Here is a 21,416-nt window from a genome sequence, read left to right on the forward strand (position 1 = left end):
CAGGAGAATTAATACTGTTAAAATGGCCGTAATATCCAAAGCCATCTATAGATTGAACGCAACATCATCAAGATACAGTGACACTGTTCACAGAAACAGGAAAAACAATCCTAAAATGTGTATGAAACCACAAAAGACTCCAAGTAACCAAAGAAATTCTGAGGGAAAAGAACAAAACCAGAGGTGTTACACCTCCTGATTTCAAACTGCCCTACCAAGCTATAGTAATAGAGACAGCACAGTATTGGCATAAAAATAGACCCATAAACTAATACAATTGTACAGAGAGCCCAGAATTAAACTCTCACAGCTGAGCCACCAGGAAAGCCCCTCGCACATTTGCAGCCAACTAATATTCAACAAGGTAGCCAAGAACACACAATGGGGAAAGGTTGGTCTCTCCAGCTAATAGTGTTGGGAAACTGGATAGACTCAGAAGGATGCCTTACCCCATTCACAAAAATTAATTCAAAATGGTTCAAAGACTTAAACCTGACACTATAAAAATGGGCATTTTCTTTTAATATGACACCAAAAACATAAACAACAAAAGCAAAATCAACAAATGGGACCATGAAACGTAAAAGCTTCTCAATGGCACCCCACTCCAGTACTCTTGCCTGGAAAATCCCATGGATTGAGGAGCCTGGTAGGCTGCAGTCCATGGGGTCGCTAGGAGTTGGACACAACTGAGCGACTTGACTTTCACTTTTCACTTTCATGCATTGGAGAAGGAAATGGCAACCCACTCCAGTGTTCTTGCCTGGAGAATCCCAGGGACGGGGGAGCCTGGTGGCTGCCGTCTATGGGGTCACACAGAGTCAGACACGACTGAAGTGACTTAGCATAGCATAGCAAAAGAAGCAAAGTGAAGGCAACCTACAAAATGGGAGAAAATTTTTGCAAACCATATACATATCAGATAAAACGTTAGTATCCAAAATGCATAAGAACCTTATAAAATTCAATAACAAAAACAGAGTTAAAATGGGCAAAGGAAATAGACATTTTTTCCAAAGACAAAATCCAAATAGGCAGCAGGTACATGAAAAGATGCTCAACATCACTAATTATTATGTATTGTATTGTTCAGTTGCTCAGTTGTGTCTGACTGTTTATGACTCCATGGACTGCAGACAGCAGGCTTCCCTGTCCTTCACCATCTCCCTGAGCTTGTTCAAATGCATGTCCATTGAGTTGGTATTGCCATCCAACCATCTCATCTTCTGTTGTCCCCTTCTCTTTATGCCTTCAATCTTTCCCAGCATCGGCATCTTTTCCAGTGAGTTGGTTCTTTACATCAGGTGGTCAAAGTATTGGAGAATCATTAGGGAAATGCAAAACTACAGTGAGAGATCACCTCACTCCAGTTAGAATGACTAACATCAAGAAGACAAGAGAAAAATCATAAAGGGGGAATACCTGTACACTGTTGGTGGAAATGTAAATTGGTTCAAGTACTGTGGAGAACAGTATAGAGATTTCTGAAAAAGTGAAAAATAGATATACCATATGATTCAGCCATTCCACTTCTGGGTATATACTCAAAGGAAATGAAAACAGTATTGTTAAGAAATATATGTCTTCCCACATCTATTGCAGCATTGTTCACAATAGTGTAGATATAGAAACAGTCTGAAAGCTCATCACTGATGAATGGATAAAAAGATGCAAGATATATATATATATATATATATATATATATATATATATATATATATATAATTCAGCCATGAGAAAGAAGAACATCCTGCCACTTAAAACAACAGGATGGACCTTAAAAATATTTTGCCAAATGAGATAAGTTAGTAGAGGAAGATAAATACTGTATGATTTCACCTGTGGTATCTAAAAAAGCCAGCCTCATAGGAACTTAGAATAAAATTGTGGTTATCAAAGGATGGTGGTGTGGGGAGATAAGACAAACGGTGTTTAAGGTTACAAAATTACAATGAGTAGTAAATAAGCCCTAGAAAAGTATAGTGAATATAAACAATATTGTATTATAAGCAAACCTAGAGACTAGAATTAAATTATTCCAATCATTAAAAATGAAAGTTTAATTATATAACATGCTAGAGGTGGTAATTATCACTACAATGGCAATCATATTACTGTACATAAATGCATCAAATTAATATGCTGTATACCTTAAATTTTGGAGAATTAAATGGCAACCCACTTCAGTATTCTTGCCTGGAGAACCCCTGGACAGAGGAGACTGGCAGGTTGCAATCCCTGGGGTCGCAGAAGCATCAGACACGACTTAGTGACTAAGTGAGACGTGAAGACATTCAAATCATGATATAAATATTACACACCCAAGGCCAAGACAGTCATTAGCTCGTCGTTCAGGCTCCAAGTATTTTCCCTGCTAGGTAAACCAACAAGTCACGGAGATTCATTCAAATTATGAATCAGACCCCCAAATATTAAAACTAACATCAAAGATCAGCTGGTTAGGGTCAAGGGCTTATTGAATATCAACTCCTGCATATTGGATGATGAAATTGGGCTATCTCAGACTTCAGAAATGTGGTGAGTTAGGTCTTTAGAACACCAGTGTTTGTCAAACAGAATCTGTTTCAAGGATTTGATTGCAAAATTTTGTCAAAAACCAGAATGTAGTCCCTAGAGAATTATTAAATTCTGTTTATTCTAGAGTCACAGGAAAGCACATTTCAACAAAAAAATATTAGTGTTAATAAAAATCAGATAACAAATGGTTCTTTGGAGACTCTGGAGTGAACCATAAGAATTCACAGTATTTCTGCAACACATCAGCTGTTGAGACGTCCTGCCTTATTTTGGTTACTGTCATTATGATTCCTCCACTTTTCTGTATTCTTAGAGGCTGAAAGATAGCTATGAAAATTGTTCCAGCGAAAAACCCCAAACCAGTGAAATATAGAAATTGACTTGCAATTTAGGTCAAATTTGAAGGCTGTTGGGCAACAAAAAAGATAAAGCTGATAAAAGCAAGCATTGGAATGGAAGCAAAAATGAAAAGAAAGACATTTCCACACTCTCCACAGTCTCAAGAAATGAAAGCAGCTGAAATGAGAACAATTCTCCTTGCTTACCCTTCAGAGACAAAGCGGCAGGAAATTGTGAGATTCCTCCCAGAGCCCCACTTGCGAGGAAGCCCATTTAGCAAATGGTATGAGTTGTGGGATCTGTTGTTATTGGTTTTCTTCCCTGGGAACACAGCACACTGGGGATTCAGCTGTACCACAAAACAGTCTTCTAAACCCTCAGACTTGTCAAGCGCAGACTGAGAGCTACTCCTTATGGGTTTGCAAAGGGCCATAACTCTCCCTCTTGGCTCACTCATTCTCGGCACTATTGAATTGCTAGGAGGAAGCTTTTGAACCTATCAGTCAAGGTGTTCAGTGTTATGGGCCACCATTAACTCAGCTCCTAACATCTGTTCTGTGTTTTTGGTGCATGGGGAAACTGAAATCCTCAGAACAAAAGTGACAGGCAGGAACTAAGCCAGGAAGAATCCTCAGGGAGAGAAGCACCCAATGTACTACCTCCATCTTGCTATTTACCAAAATGAGGGCATTCTTTTCATTTTTGACGAAAGTCCCTCTAAACACTAAAAGGGAAAAAAAGAGACTCCAAATAACATACTATAAAAGAAGGATGAAGAAAACAATTTCCAAATGTATATATCTTAGGGGGGGTGGATTTTTTTATTGTGTGTAATATCTAGTATTTGTTGAGTGCCTGCTGTGTGCCAAGCACTACTCTAAGTAATTTACATATATTCATTTATGTAATTCCCATAAGAAGCCTCAATAAATCAAATGGTAGATATCAGTATCATCTCTATTTTAAAGGTGAGAGAACTGGTGTGTCACATATCTGAGGTCCCAGAACTAAAAATAGCAGAGCTGTGACCTGACTCCACCTAGGCAAGTTCCAGCACTCAGATTCTTAGCCATTCGATCACAGCACTGTTCTTGCTTACTAAAGCCTAGAAAGCCAAACAAAGAAATAAACATCAAATTCATATGTTTAAAAACCTCCTGACATTTGCATACTGGTAATCATTCTCACAGGAGTCTGTAATATCCAGTTTCTCTTTTGGACTCCGTAGGTGGGCACACAGATCAGCTAAAAGGTACAGGATGCAACTTTAGGCTCCTTCTCTTTCACAGACGTGGCATCACTGTGCCACAGTAGCAGCAAGAATGCTCACTGTGCTTTCTAGACTTGTGTGAAAGTGAGAAGGAAGGAGCTACTATGCCGCTGAAACAACCAATCTCCTGTTGATAATAGCTGTTGGAGCTTGGAATTGTGCTCACTGCTATATGAAGTTTCTTCAGAAAAACAAAACCAACAGGAGATGTGTGTGCATATAAATATATACATGTACATATAGTTCATATACATATATCCTATTGAAATACGTATATACATTTGTGTGGAAATTAATTATGAGAAATCAACTCATGCAATGATGAAGGCTGTAAAGTCACGCAATCTGCCTTGTGCAAGCTGGAGGAAAGTTGGTGATGTAGTTCTAGTACAAATCCAAAGGCCCCCAAACCAGGGCCAGTGGTGTACACCCCACTTCAAGCGAGGACAGGAAAAGACTGATATCCCCATCCAGTCAGGCAGGCAAAAAGCAAAAGCGGTCAACTCCTTCCTCCATTTGTTGTTCTACTCAGATCCTCACCAGATTGGAGGATGCCTACCACACTGGGGAAGGCAAGCTGCTTTATTGAGTCCACCAATTCAAACACTATTCTCACCCAGAAACACCCTCACAGACACTCAGAAGCAGTGTTTATTCAAAGCACCCCGTGGGACTGCCGAGGTGGCACATAAAGTTAACCATCACAACTGTTGTATCTCCAGTGTCAATACCATGCTTGACCTAGAGCAGACATTCAGTTACTATCTGATAAGTGAGTCAATTCAGTCATGTGTGTTCATGTTTCATGCAGATGTCATATATGATTATCCACGACCGTATCATGCACATGTATCTTTATTTTATTATGAAGAGGATTTTCAGTTACTGTAAGTTCATAGAAAACATAAACATTAAACTTGGTAAAACGTCGAAATGGGAGCAGAGAAGAATGTAAACAGTACATTTTTAAGGGAAGAAGGAATGTCTGCTTCAATCTAACTGAAATGTCTGACATATATTGTAGACTTAAGGGAAAATGGTAAAATATAACATACATGCTATCCCTTTAAGCATTTCTAATATATTAGGGACCCAAAATAAATTAGAGGCTCTCATTATAGTTTATATCTGCCAGTTATTTATTAGAAAGATTTACTTTGGTAGATACCATTTTTATGATACCATCTTTACTGCCAAAACAGTTTTGAAAAATATAGTCAATTAAATAGGATAATGATTCCCATTGAAGACTGCACCAAAATAGTAAAAAATATATCAGTTGTATTTCATCCAGAACAAAAACAGATTAAATTTACCTCATCCCTGGATGTGGTATTTGGCCCAAATTGCATTTTTGCAGCAGGGTGGAGTTTTGAGATCAAAAACACCAGAAATATTATGCATTTAATGAAAGCCAATCTTCTGGCAACTAGGCTAAGCACTGTTCTGTCCTATTTCTGAGGAATTTTGGTCATATCCCAGATATCAGAATATTCTTTATTCTTACAGTACCATAGCCTCAAGAAAGATGAACACTATACCTGCAATAATGCTACATTTAAATGCCAATCATGTTTCTTCATTTGCTGAAATTAAAGTACACATGAATAAACCAAAAGGAAACAATATACATTGAAACCTTTCACATTGAAAATGAACAGCATAGATGTCTTTCCAGAAAAAAGAAAGGGGATAATCATTGCCTGTCATGACTAGCAAATCATTAATGTTTTTAGAGCTAAAAGGAAACTTGGGAAAAAATTTAGTCCCATCTTCTAGTTTCACAAGCAAGGAAACTGGGAACCTAAAAAGTATAATGATTGATCCATAGTCTCACAGCTACTGAAGGACAAAGCCAAGTCCAAGACCCAGGTCTCCCATGCATTCTCCATGTTCCATTGCTCTATGCTGTCTGGCTACAGTGCTGCCTTGTTCCACCCTCAGGAGAATTTGTTCTGTGGCTTGGCATACTCAGCCCCCTCGTTAGGGTTCTGGGGCTGCAGTGAAGAAGCAATGCAGTGCCTAGAAACCTGACTCCAAGTTCCCTGGAGTTTCTTTATAGCTGGTACCAGCATTATCACCTGGACCCTGATGAGTGTGTGGAAGTTTGGTTTTCTTACAGTTGCATCATTTGCTTGTGACACCCTGTGTCAAACACAAATCATGACCATTTTTGTACTGTTATATAATACAAAGGGTTTTCTAACACACTTACCTGAAAGTCATCTTTCACTTAAAATCATTTCAACTTTGGGGATTATTTTTTTTTCTGAGTAGCAAGATTCATTATATTTGTTCAGGAAACCTCTCTTAACACACTCCCCTTTGTATACTTTTTCCACATCCTTTTTTTGTTTGTTTTAAATAGTATCTCATGTGAAATGAATCGCCAGTCCAGGTTTGATGCATGAGACAGGGGGCTTGGGGCTGGTGCACTGGGATGACCCTGAGGGATGGGATGGGAGGGAAATGGGAGGGGGGTTCAGGATGGGGAACACATGTATGCCCGTGGCTGATTCATGTCAATGTATGGCAAAAACCACTACAATACTGTAAAGTAATTAGCCTCCAATTAAAATAAATAAATTTATATTAAAATGTGCAAAAACTAACTAAATAAATAGTATCTCATCTAATTTTCGCGGATCTTGTTAAGTCTATGACAGAGCACTGCGTATGAGAGGCAAAGTCAGAACTTTGGTGTAACAAGGGAGCCGTAAAGGTGTTTACTGATTGCCATGATGCACCTCATCTTGTGATCAAACTGAACAACCAACCCCCAGACCAGGAGGGTTGATCCTCATGGTGTGAGACTACTAAAGTAAGTGTTGTCTCCACTAATTTCCTGTCCCTCTAGCCTTCAGATGCCTGGTTCCCTTAAGCACCAGCCTGATACTAGGCCCCTCTCTGTCCATGTAGAAAATAGATTGTCCTATCTAGAAAATAAATTCCTTGTAGAATAAATGTGTCCATTTATTTGATCTCCTTCATTCTACAATAATTTGAAGATTAATAGTTAAATAATTTACAATAATATATGTGATTATAAAGAGCAAAGGCCCCCAAGAGTTACAAGTGAATCCCAACACTGTTGTATAATTGTTCATTTCCCTAGAGCTGATGGATGCAACATTAAGAGATGCAGGATGCTGGGTATCTGAGGTAATATTCACTCTGATTGTTTCAACCCTTGGTTTTGTTTGAGGTCCAAGCATCCAGTTATAGGAACTGAGGGACTTAAATTATGATACCAGCCTGGCTTCTGTGTGCTTTTATGCAAGTCCCTTCATGATCACATGCACTTGATATCCACAAAGAGAACATAACATCTGCTTTCTCTCAAAAATAACATGTAAGCTTTGGAGAACAATGGGGAAAAAAATCTCTGGAACATGGAGCTATCAAGATTACAATTGTAAATTTCTAGTTCTACCTATTGAATTTTAATAGAAATTAAAATTTCATAAAACAAAAATTATTGGCAGAGAAACTGGAGTGACATTTATAAGTCCTTTATGTAATGTTTTACAGTTTTGCACGTTATAATTCAGTAATAAGAGGGGGGAAAAAAGAAACATCACATCTTTTCTCATAATATTCAGAGTAGCATATTTTCTTAATAGAATTCTTAGGAGAAATTACTGGTTTCTATTTTTATGAAATGACCTTAGCCATAACCCAGTCTATAAGGTAATATTTAATTATATGATTATTTCCATATGATTAATATTATTGACAATAGTGACAAATAATTCTTGAGAAAATTCTAGCAGAAAACTTTGAAACTTCATTCTCTTTTTTTATATACTCTTTAGTTATGGCTCTCATAATTCAAAATCTAGACTAATTGCTGTGATTCTGGTTAATTCTGTACTTTTCTTCAGTCAAGACCCCACACAATAATAATTGCCAAATCTTTTAACCTGGCAATATATTTTCAAATCCTAAACTGTTTGCAAGTGTGAAAAGTGAGCACTTACTTAATGTACAGAAATATCTCAAAAGAAATTGCAGCTAATTCAAGCCAACTCAAAAGTAAAAGCCCTAGAGTATCTACACCTGATGTGGTTTGAGGTTGAATCACACTGATTGGAGTGAAGGAGGGGAGTTGGTCTTTATAAATATACGGAATCTCTCTTATTAAATACCATTATTACCATTTATCTAATGTACCAGATCTTGTAAGAAGCCCTGTACATGGAATTTCCTAGCCAAATTTTCATAACTCCTCTACAGATGAAGGTCTAAAGAAGTTCTAAGAGATAAGTCACACAGTACAATAGAGCCAACAGCTAAACAGATGCTTTCTGAATCCAAGATCAAGACTTTAATCTCTCAAAGTAAGTAGGTAGATTGTTGTTGTTATTCAGTCATGTCAAGCTCTTTGCAACCCAATGGACTGCAGCATACCAGGCTCTTCTGTCCTTTACTATCTCCCAGAGTTTGTTCAAATTCATGTCCATTGAATCACTTCATGGTAAATAGATGGGGAAACAATGGAAACATTGACAGACTATTTTGGGGGGGCTCCAAAATAACTACAGAAGGTGACTGCAGCCATGAAATTAAAAGACACTTACTCCTTGGAATAAAAGTTATGACCAATCAATACAGCATATTAAAAAGGAGAGATATTACTTTGCCAACAAAGGTCCATCTAGTCAAGGCTATGGTTTTTCCAGTGGTCATGTATGGATGTGAGAGTTGGACTATAAAGAAAGCTGGGCTCCAAAGAATTGATGCTTTTGAACTGTGGTTTTGGAGAAGACTCTTGAGAGTCCCTTGGACTGCAGGGAGATCCGACCAGTCCATCCTAAAGGAAACCAGTCCTGAATATTCATTGGAAGGACTGAAGTTGCAGCTGAAACTGCAATACTTTGGCCACCTTATGCAAAGAGCTGACTCATTTGAAAAGACCCTGATGCTGGGAAGGATTGACTGGGGGAGGAGAAGGGAACAACAGAGGATGAGATGGTTGGATTGCATCACCAACTCAATGGACATGAGTGTGAGTAAACTCCGGGAGTTGGTAATGGGCAGGGAGGCCTGGCATGCTGCAGTATGGGTTGCAAAGAGTCAGACATGACTGAGCAACTGAAGTGAACTGAATCTGTGATACTATCTAACCATCTCATCCTCTGCCGCCCCCTCCTCTTTTTGCCGTCAACTATTCCCAGCATCTAGAGAAGGCAATGGCACCCCACTCCAGTACTCTTGCCTGGAAAATCCCATGGACGGAGGAGCCTGGTAGGGTGTAGTCCATGGCGTCGCTGAGGGTCAGACACGACTGAGTGACTTCACCTTCACTTTTCACTTTCATGCATTGCAGAAGGAAATGGCAACCCACTCCAGTGTTCTTGCCTGGAGAATCCCAGGGATGGGGGAGCCTGGTGGGCTGCCGTCTATGGGATCACACAGAGTTGGACACAACTGAAGTGACTTAGCAGCAGCAGCAGCAGCATTCCCAGCATCAGGGTCTTTCCCAATGAGTCAGCTGTTCACATCACGTGGCCAAAGCATTGGAGCTTCAGCATCATCCTTCCAATGAATATTCTAGGTTGATTTCCTTTAGGATTTAATCTTCCTTCAGTCCAAGGGAATCTCAAGAGTCTTCTCCAGCACCACAATTTGAAAGCATCATTTCTTCAGTGCTCAGCCCTCTTTATGGTCTAATTCTCACATCCATACATGATTACTAGAAAAATCATAACTCTGGCAGTATGGAGTTTTGTTGGCAAAATGATGTCTCTGCTTTTTTAATGTGCTGTCTAGGTTTGTCAGAGCTTTCCTTCCAAGGAAGAAGTATCTTTTAGTTTCATGTCTTCAGTCACCATCTGCAGTGATTTAGGAGCAATGCCCCGCACCCCCCACACACACACAAAATTAAGTCTGCCACTGTTTCCACTGTTTCTCCATCTGTTTGCCATGAAGTGGTAGGGCCAGATGCCATGATCTTAGTGTTCTGAATGTTGAGCTTTAAGCCAACTTTTTCACTCTCCTCTTTCACTTTCATCAAGAGGCTTTTTAGTTCCTCTTCACTTTCTGCCATAAGGGTGGTGTCATCTGCATATCTGAGGTTGTTGATATTTCTCCTGGCAGTTTTCGTTCCAGTTTGTGCTTCATCCAGCCCAGCATTTCTCATGATGTACTCTGCATATAAGTTAAATAAGCAGGATGACAAAATATAGCCTTGACATACTCCTTTCCCTATTTGGAACCAGTCTGTTGTTCCATGTCCAGTTCTAACTGTTGCTTCCTGACCTGCATACAGATTTCTCAAGAGGCAGATCAAGTGGACTGGTATTCCCATCTCTTTCAGAATTTTCCACAGTTTATTGTGATCCACACAGTCAAAGGCTTTGGCATAGTTATAAAGCAGAAATAGATGTTTTTCTGGAACTCTCTTGCTTTTTCCATGATCCAGTGGATGTTGGCAATTTGATCTCTGGTTCCTCTGCCTTTTCTAAAACCAGCTTGAACATCTGGAAGTTCACGGTTCATGTATTGCTGAAGCCTGGCTTGGAGAATTTTGAGCATTACTTTACTAGTGTGTGAGATAAGTGCAATTGTGTGATAGTTTGAGCATTCTTTGGCATTGCCTTTCTTTGGGATTAGAATAAAATCTGACCTTTTCCAGCCCTGTGGCCACTGCTGAGTTTTCCAAATTTGCTGGCGTATTGAGTGCAGCACTTTCACAGCATTATCTTTTAGGACTTGAAATAGCTCAACTGGAATTCTACCTTCACTAGCTTTGTTCATAGTGATGCTTCCTAAGGCCCACTTGACTTCACATTTCAGGATGTCTGGCTCTAGATGGGTTATCATACCATTGTGGTTATCTGGGTGTGAAGATCTTTTTTGTATATTTCTTCTGTGAATTCTTGCCACCTCTTCTTAATATCTTCTGCTTCTGTTAGGTCCATACCATTTCTGTCCTTTATTGTGACCACCTTTGCATAAAATGTTCCCTTGGTATCTCTAATTTTCTTAAAGAGATCTCTAGTCTTTCCCATTCTATTGTTTTCCTCTATTTCTTTGCATTGATCACTGAGTAAGGCTTTCTTATCTCTCCTTGCTATTCTTTGGAACTCTGCATTCAGATGGGTATATATTTCCTTTTCTGCTTTGCTTTTCACTTCTCTTTTTTAACAGCTATTTGTAAGGCCTCCTCAGACAGCCATTTTGCTTTTTTGCATGTCTTTTTCTCGGGGATGGTCTTGATCCCTGTCTTCTGTACAGTGTTACGAACTTCCATCCATAGCTCATCAGGCACTCTATCAGATCTAGTCCCTTAAATCTATTTCTCACTTCCACTGTATAATCATAAGGGATTTGATTTAGGTCATACCTGAATGGTCTAGTGGTTTTCCCCACTTTCTTCAATTTCGGTCTGAATTTAGCAATAAAGAGTTTATGATCTGAGCCACAGTCAGCTCCCGGTCTTGTTTTTGCTGACTGTATAGAGCTTCTCCATCTTTGGCTGCAAAGAATATAATCAATCTGATTTCAGTGTTGACTATCTGGTGTTGTCCATGTGTAGAGTCTTCTCTTGTGTTGTTGGAAGATGGTGTTTGCTATGACCAGTGCGTTCTCTTGGCAAAACTCTACTAGCCTTTGCCCTGCTTCATTCTGTACTCCAAGGCCAAATTTGCCTGTTACTCCAGGTGTTTCTTGACTTTCTACTTTTGCATTCCAGTCCCCTATAATGTAAGGACATGTTTCTTGGGTGCTGGTTCTAAATGGTCTTGTAGGTCTTCATAGAACCATTCAACCTATCTTCTTCAGCATTACTGGTCGGGGCATAGACTTGGATTACTGTGATATTGAACGGCTTGCCTTGGAGATGAGCAGAGATCATTCTGTTGCCTTTGAGATTGTATCCAAGTACTACATTTCGGACTCTTTTGTTGACTATGATGGCTACTCCATTACTTCTAAGGGATTCTTGCCCACAGTAGTAGATATAATGGCCATCTGAATTAAATTCACCCATTCCAGTCCACTTTAATTCGCTGATTCCTAAAATGTGGATGTTCACTCTTGCCATCTCCTGTTTAACCACTTCCAATTTGTCACACTGCTCATTTAACTTATATGCAGAATACATCATGAGAAACACTGGGCTGGAAGAAGCACAAGCTGGAATCAAGGTTGCCAGGAGAAATATCAATAACCTCAGATATGCAGATGACACCACCCTTATGGCAGAAAGTGAAGAGGAACTAAAAAGCCTCTTGATGAAAGTGAAAGAGGAGAGTGAAAAAGTTGGCTTAAAACTCAACATTCAGAAAACGAAGATCATGGCATCCGGTCCCATCACTTCATGGGAAATAGATGGGGAAACAGTGGAAACAGTGTCAGACTTTATTTTTGGGGGCTCCAAAATCACTCCAGATAGTGACTGCAGCCATGAAATTAAAAGACGCTTACTCCTTGGAAGGAAAGTTATGACCAACCTAGATAGTATATTGAAAAGCAGAGGCATTACTTTGCCAACAAAGGTCTGTCTAGTCAAGACTATGGTTTTTCCAGTAGTTATGTATGGATGTGAGAGTCGGACTGTGAAGAAAGCTGAGCGCTGAAGAATTAATGCTTTTGAACTGTGGTGTTGGAGAAGACTCTTGAGAGTCCCTTGGACTGCAAGGAGATCCAACCAGTCCATTCTAAGAGATCAGTCCTGGGTGTTCTTTGAAAGGACTGATGCTAAAGCTAAAACTTCACATGAGGTGGTACTTTGGCCACCTCATGCGAAGAGTTGACTCATTGGAAAGGACTCTGATGCTGGGAGGAATTAGGGGCAGGAGGAGAAAGGGACAACAAAGGATGAGATGGCTGGATGGCATCACCGACTCGATGCACATGAGTTTGAGTGAACTCCGGGAGTTGGTGATGGACAGGGCAGCCTGGCATGCTGCGATTCATGGGGTCGCAAAGAGTCGGACACGACTGAGCGACTGAACTGAACTGAACTGAATTTTCCTTGATTCATGGACCTAACATTCCAGGTTCCTATGCAATATTGCTCTTTACAGCATTGGACCTTGCATCCATCATCAATCATATCCACAACTGGGTGTTGTTTTTGCTTTGGCTCCATCTCTTCATTATTTCTGGAGTTATTTCTCCACTGATTTCCAATAGCATATTAGGTACCTACCGACCTGGGGAGTTCATCTTTCAGTTCTGTTCCTTGATAAACTTTAATTACCAGGAGCTGACATGAGACATTAGAAAACTGAAATGTTAATTTCATACAGGAAATTTCAGAAGAAGTACAAATGACTCTGAACAGGAGAAAATGTGTTAAGTTTCTCTCTGCTAATTAGGAAAATGCATATTTAATCAGCAATGTATTATCTGTTTTTTCATCCATCACTTTTGCACTCAGGCATTACAAACAGTCACAAAATCAGGTGAAGACGTTGCTATTTATTGTGACTGATATCAGGTAAGATTTTTAGAGAAAATTGACACTTTCCACTTAGAAGGACATTTAACATTTTGCATAGAAAGAAAAAATATAAATATGTATGAAAGATAGTATTTTTTAAATGTTTACCCATTTGCCCTGTATTTTCTCTCATACTTTTTCCCTTTCTGGGTAATCTTAATCTTTCCCTATAAGAATATAGTCAGATTATCCTTAAATAATTTAAAATATTCAGACTAAGAATTAGATCATGAGGATGCAGTCAGCTGAAATTGTGCCTATTTCACACTAACTGTATTCTTCTCTAATCATTGTATTTTCACTTAACTCATGGGAGATTTGGGAAAGGTGTCAGCTTCCCCTTGTCCTGTTAATCTGGGATATTGCTATCATGTTCCCTCACTGTGACAACACACAAAATCCCACAGCTTCCCCGCCACATGTGCTAAGTTGAAGGAAAACACTGAATCTCAGTTCCTTGTCTACTGAAACATACACTTATCCACAGCAGGATTCATTTCTCTGCCAAACTCATTTTGCCACTGTGACAAAGCTGGGGGAATCTTTAGACTTCTGACCTACGTGGTATCCATTCCAAACCCAGGACCATCCATGTGCTTCAGGGAAAGAGCCCTGTCAGTCTGCTCTTGTGCTCCAGCCCTGCCTCGAACCTGGCTTCTCTTCCACCTGCCATGCTCTGGGGCTTGCAAGGCCCATTCCTTGCTGCCTGACCTCATTTCCTCTCGCTTAACCTCTTTCCTGCTTGCTCCTCCCTGCCTTTGGCCCTCCATGCCCTTGACCACCCTATCTGCAGGGTCTAAAAGATTCTCCTTCTCCAAGAGCTTTCCTGGCCACACTGCCCTTGAGAGCCTGCATACTCTGGTATTCCAGACTGGGAGTTCAGTGACCAGTAAGTTAAACAAACATGAAAACAATGTGGGAAATTGGCAGCAGGCTGCCAAGTGCTGATTTCGCCAAGCAGGCCGTCAAAAACAAGAAATGCCATCTATTATCACCATCATTTTATTAAAGAAAGGCATTTTAACACTAAAAATGGGAAAAGGTCACCGTCTCAGAAAAATAAAAACGTTTCTCAAAGAACAGTAAGTAAGCAAGCTTGAGGGGAAGGCCAGAAGGAGCAGGCTTGTTAGAAAACAGCCCTTCCTGTTTGTCTGGTACAGAGAACCTTCTTAGAAGCCAGAGCAGCCCACCCGTCACAGCTTCCTTCACATCTCAAGGTTATTGGAGTGAGTCCCCCATGCTGCCTAAGCTGAGGAGACATGCTTGCCACCCTTCTGTCTTAGAGGATGCCTTCCATGAGAGCTGGCCATAGGCCACACTGGGCATGTCCTGCAAAATGAAGCTTGCCCACACCTGGAGTTTGTTGCTCCTCATCCAAAGGTACCACACAGATTCTTCTTTATGTTCCATAGCCTGGGGTACTGTAAGCTCCCCTTGAAAAGAGTCTGGTTGAGTTCTTGTCATGCAGAAAGGCTATGGAGGTGTGGGGAAAAGCCTGAGCAGGAGAACGTGGGTGAAACTAGAAAGTGGTATACACACTTTGTATCATGGGCAGGAATCTGTCCATGGAAAGGTTTTTAGGTCAATCACCGGTATGTGCTCCAGTGTAATGCTCTAAAATCCCAAAACTAGATATTATGTGAACATAATTCTTGAAATGTAAGTCATTTCTTATACTTATTAAATTCATTTTAACATTCACCTTGATTGCTCATGACAAATTCATTGTAAAATCAAAGCCTGAGTGGTTAAATGAACTTAAAAGAAAAAAAAAAAAAAACTATTTTGATCTAAATTGCTATCCGTAGAAGTATCCTAACTCTCTCAGTCCTAAGAGTGCCCAATCCCATAGTTTTTACCAGAAAGTGGTAAAGGAAGTACAAGGAATGGATTTAGCTCCACAGCCAAAGCTTTGGTTATGAGAACTGGTCAATTTTAATCCATACAAGACCATCCAGAAAAGGCAGATTGCATAGCTGCCCAGATCCCTGTGTACCAATGACATATTGATGATCAGTTTCTACAGTAATATGGTTTATTTGATCTGGTAACATTTGGTAGCTGACATATTGCCTTTCAGGCTTCCCTTGTAGCTCAATGATAAAGAATCCACCTGCAAGTACAGGAGACATAGGTTCAATCCCTGGGTCAAGAAGATCCCCTGAAGAAAGAAATGGCAACCCACTCAAATCCCATGGACAGAGAAGCTTGGCGGGCTACAGTCCATGGGGTCACAAAAGAGTTGGGTCACAAAAGAGTTGGACACAACTTAGCAGCTAAACAACAATATTGCCTTTCACCTAGATTTATTGCTAAATAACACACCAGCTAGAGGGAAATGTAACAAGAAAGTTGGGAATGTGAAATGTGGTGAGGTCAGGACACACACACCCACATGTCCACAATTCACATGATGTTGCAGTTTCTTCTGTCACAGTGACCATGATTGCCATTTCTATCACCACCACTAGTTAGAATAAAAATTCTCAAAATTTGGTGCACCATTCAGCTATAGAGCTAAGTAGGATTATTCTAAGCTTTCGGCCCAAGTTTTCTAAAACCTAGCTGACTAAAAGGCATTAATATTTATATATTGCCAACACTGATTATACTTGTTGCTGGTAAAAGTTTATGTGCTAACCAGGACCTAACAAGAGAGATGCATAAAAGCACAGCAAACATATCATTTGTATATAAGGGGTACCAGTCAGTGACGGAAGTATCTGCTTCTGCCTTGGCAAAGGAAGTTAACTCATGGACTTCAAGGCATCTGCTAGATCTAATATTTTATGACTTTTGATTAGCAGAAAACCTTTTAGAAGGCATCTACTAAATAACATGATGTACAAAAACTTTCAAAGGCTGATTACAAATTCTCAGTATTCCATATTCTGTTTAATCTTTTTTCTTTTTATCATGCATCCATTTCTCATTAATACTGCTATTCAAAAAGGAAAGAAACAGAAGTTCCACTAAGTCACATTTGATGAAATAGAAAGCTGAGGTTCTAAGATTATCCACAGAATTTTCAACATACTTAAATTCTTTGAAAATACCTCTTTCTTCAGTGGCATCTGAAGAGTTAGCTATAGTTAAAATTTGATTAAGTTGAAAGATTCCTTGCGCATCCATTTGGGAAGGAAAATGCTGGCAGAGAATACAATAAACCTCTCTTGTTAGGGACTCTAACACAGCTAGAAATCTGGATACTAGCGCTGTTTGTGATAAGAATGAAAGCAACCAATACTTTTTTTTTTTTTTGGGAAAAGCAAAACCAGGAACCAGAAGCAATGACTTGCAAGTTTGTAGCAATCTTATCTCCGTCAGTTCAGAAAGAGTTCAGCATTTGTTTGCCAACTAAGTGTTACTTTTCACAAATGTAAAATTGTATCAACAATTTTCTTGGCATTCTTGGCATTTCTTGGCATTCTTTTACCTATGGCATTTACCATAGGTAAAAGGGCCTCTGAAATTAACTTTTCAGGTTTTCAAATGGATACATTGACTTTTAGAAAAATAAAGCATTGGATGAGTGGCTAGCTCATTTAAACTCCATCCCCAATCATTACTCCTGATTCCCTAAGCAAGGAAACAGAAAAAAAAAACAGTACAGTATGTTCAGAACAGAACTGAAAGTTATTTGGAATAGGGGTTAAATACATACACATTTATTTAAAGCATTGTTTACCACTACCATTCCTATTATTATTAATGTTATACATAAGAGTTAAATAGTTTACAAAGTGCTCTCACGTATTTTTTTTCCTCATTCTTACATGACCTCTCCAATCCTTGTAGGTAAAATAACAAGTGTTCAGATATATTAATTTAGCATCTATTAACATATTAATCATTATGATTACCTCCACTATCAGTAAAGTGAGCGCTTACTATTGGCCAAGATCCACATTAAATGTTTTATGTGGATCATCTCACTTAACCCTCACAAAAACTCTTTGCAATTGGTATTATTATCATCTCAATTTTACAGATGATAAAACATGGTTGATTGGGGCCTGGAATCTGGGGCTTCTGAGTCCAAGTCCAGTGTTCTTTCCACATTGTTTTAATAATAGAGTTTAAAAAGAACAAAGAGAATGCTAAAGTTTCCAGTTCATTTCGTATCAGTTACTTTCAGACAAAAATAAAGTAAGAAAGGGACCATGAAAAGAAAGTTAAATTTGCAGCCTCTTCCCAAAATAAATACTTACAAAAATGCAGCAGGCAAAAATATTTGCCAAACTCTTGAGCCTTTGTAAATTTCAATATGTTGCAATCCCACTATACTAGGAGCTAAATGCAAAATTCTACTTTTAAACCTGCTACTGACCAAAAAACAAACAAAAAAGTTTTTTAAAAAGAAAATAAAGAAGACTGTTGAAAGGCCTGACAGTGTGGGGTGGCCTACGTGACTGATAAAGCTCTTCAGTTTCCAAACCACCCTAGTTGCAGCTTGGTTGGTCACTGGCTACATCAGAGTTGATTTCTACTCAGCAAGCACTTAATGAGTGCCTACTGCATGTTAGATGTTGAGGGATACAGTGAAGAGGACATTTATTGTTCCTACCTTTTAGGAGATTATGAACTGAAGGCAAAGGCAGATAAAAGAGATTAATTCTAGTGTAGTCAGTTCCACAACAGAGGATTTATCCTGGTCTTGGGAATCATCAGAAGCTTCCCTGAAAAAAATAATAACATTTAGATGAATCTCAATGGAATGTCAAAGATCATCTGATGAAGAAGTGGCATGAGGACTCAGGGAAGAGAGAACCTAGGGACCAGAAATGGAGTCACTCAGAAACTTGGAAGTATCTGCATGAGATGAAGGTTTCCAGAATCTACTCTAGGGTGAAGTTTCAGAGGAGGGGTTATATAGGACTGAAAAGTGTTAGTCACTCAGTCATATCCTACTCTTTGCTACCCCATGAACTGAACTGTAGCCCACAAGGCTTCTCTAGCCATGAATTTCTCCAGACAAGAATACTGGAATGGGTTGCCGTTCCCTTCTCCAGGGGATCTTCCCAACCCAAGGATCAAACCTCGGTATCCTGCATTTCAAGCAGATTCTTTACCATCTGAGCCACCAGGGAGGTTACATATATATATAAGTATATTTATGAATATATATAGTCCATCTTCGGAGAAGACGATGGCACCCCACTCCAGTACTCTTGCCTGGAAAATCCCATGGATGGAGGAGCCTGGTAGGCTGCAGTCCATGGGGTCGGGAAGAGTTGGACACGACTGAGCGACTTCACTTTTGCTTTTCACTTTCACACATTGGAGAAGGAAATGGCAACCCACTCCAGAGTTCTTGCCTGGAGAATCCCAGGGACGGGGGGGGGGGGGTGGGGTGGGTGGCTGGTGGGCAGCCGTCTATGGGGTCGCACAGAGTCGGACACAACTGAAGCGACTTAACAACAACAACAATAGTCCATCTTTAAAATATTTCCCTTACTTGTTCAAGAATCCCCACACCATCATGAAACTAACCTGTAACTCCCTTACTCTGGAAGGAGGACAAAGGAAACACACTGATAGTTTCCCAGCTAATTACAATAGTGGTTTTATTGAAGTCAGTAAAAAAATAGGATATTCACTTAAATGGATGTGAGAAGATAAAGGAAATAGAAAAAAGAAAGATGACTTGGGTAGGTATGTAAATATAGGAGGAATACCCTAAATGAAATAGAATCAAAGTAATGAAAATTAAAAATTTCAATTAGATGAGTTTTCAGTTACCTTTACCTGGCCTGAAAATTCCACAGCTTCTTATTCATTATTCCCAATTTATACCACACTCAATAGTGCAAGAGAAGACTATAGAGTGCAACAGATTTACTTTCCTATGTTCTGCTTAGGTTTGTTAAGCTTGTGAACAAAAAGTGAATTTACACTTGAATTCTTGATTCTTTTCCTTTACTTCATGAGTTAGCTCCCTGATTTATTTTAACACTCACATGAGTCTTAGGTTGGGATTGCTAAGGACACCAACTCACAGGATAAGAAAGCACCTCAAAGAGTACTAGGAAAGGAGGAAAATGACAGTTTTCCAGAGGTAATTCATGTTCTAAATATTCTCTATATGTCTATCCAGATACAAACATTAATCTTCACTTTTCTCTGCGCTGAAGAGGCTGACCTGCATCAAGACATTCCCTTGGGTTTTCAACTGACTGTGGTCGATAGGAAGTATGAATAGACGATCAGAGGAGGGAAGACCAGTGAGACGGAGGTGTTTCTCCATCCCTGGTTGGTTTCCATTAACCTTGCCCACAACCTCAAAAATAGCTCCTTCATTCATTGCTTTTTGATGGTCTAAGTGCAACATGCCATCTCTTTCTTCTCCACTACCCCAATGGAAAAAGTCAGTCTAGTTACACAGAATGTGATGCAGGCTCAGGGCAAGCATGATTGACAAGGAAAAGGTATATTCATGAGATAATATGTTAGAACAAGAAACCTAATTGAAAACATCTTTGGAGTTATGTCCATCAAATTTTCCCTCATATCAAGCAGAGAAATAACACTGCATTGGGAGAAGATAACAGAAGATACAATCATTTTAGACAGTGTTTTTCAGGATAACCAACAAGGGACAGAATATCTGGAGGAACTATTTGGAAGGAGTTGATGAGAGGTACACTGGACTTTTCTGTAGCATCCGAAACTAGTAAAGCCTTTCAAATACTTACCTATGCAAATTCCCAGTGCCCGTTTTCTGCTTCATCCAGGCTAAGGTAAGCCCAGCCAGGATGACATCAGTGGCCTCATTCTAACCCTTCTTTCCAAAAATAAATAATTTATAAGGACACCTAGCAATTTGGCAACAGTTTTATTAAAGTACAGACTTCAGGCTGCTAATAATACAGAGAAAAAGAACTTCTTGTCTCTTGCTACCACTGTGGTGAAGTTCTACTGGCTTTCTCTGAGCTACATTCATTAGGAGTATACAGACTAAGGTAAATGTCAGATACTAACCAATAAGTAAATCTCTCTGAGAGGTTTAAACCAATCATCAAATGTTTATCTGTGCTTCTTCGGTGAAAAAATATATATCACACTACTTGAGGTAAAGCTGCTCATTTTCATTTCTTCCATCTTCCTGTGTTGCTCCTGCAGTAACAATGACAGCTGAATTATTTTTTTCTCAGCCCAGGAGTAATGTGTTAGGCTTCCTTTTTAATGACAACAATCTTTTTGTTGCCAAATGCTTCACGTCTTAAATAATGACTTGAATCTTGGCTGCAATTATAAGATAAGATTTTTCTCATAACCTTTTCACAATGGATTTTCATCAGCTCCTTTATAAAGGAAATTAAAATTTGCATTTAACTTTAAGCTCATGTATCCGAAACTGGACCCACCATTGGCACATTCAGACATGGTATTTTAAAAAGAACAAAATTTGCTTTATAGGGTTTTGTTTAATATTTCATCTCTAAAAAGAAAAGAGAAGGAAAATCTGATCAAAGTTCATGAAGAATCAACAGAGGCTGAATGGCAAAGGGACTGAAAAGTGAAGTTAATATGTTTCGGTAAACACAGGAGGCTAACTTCTAAATATGCCCCAAAGAAAATCTGTTTACCTTCCAAATTTTCTCAGTAACGTTTGAGATGCAGACAAGATGGCTATAAACAGGTCTGGTGTAAAACAGTATACAAATCACCAGACAACCAAGGCCACGACAGCAACGGATTCCACACAGTGAGCGACAACCTCATCTCTCAGCATAGACAACGTAACAATAGATATGGCCTGACAAAAGCAAGATGTCCCCAGGAACTAGAAAGAAACTCCTTTCAGGCAAAGTAGTC

This window comes from Bos mutus, chromosome 1 (assembly GCF_027580195.1).
Source record: "Bos mutus isolate GX-2022 chromosome 1, NWIPB_WYAK_1.1, whole genome shotgun sequence".
Classification (NCBI taxonomy): domain Eukaryota; kingdom Metazoa; phylum Chordata; class Mammalia; order Artiodactyla; family Bovidae; genus Bos; species Bos mutus.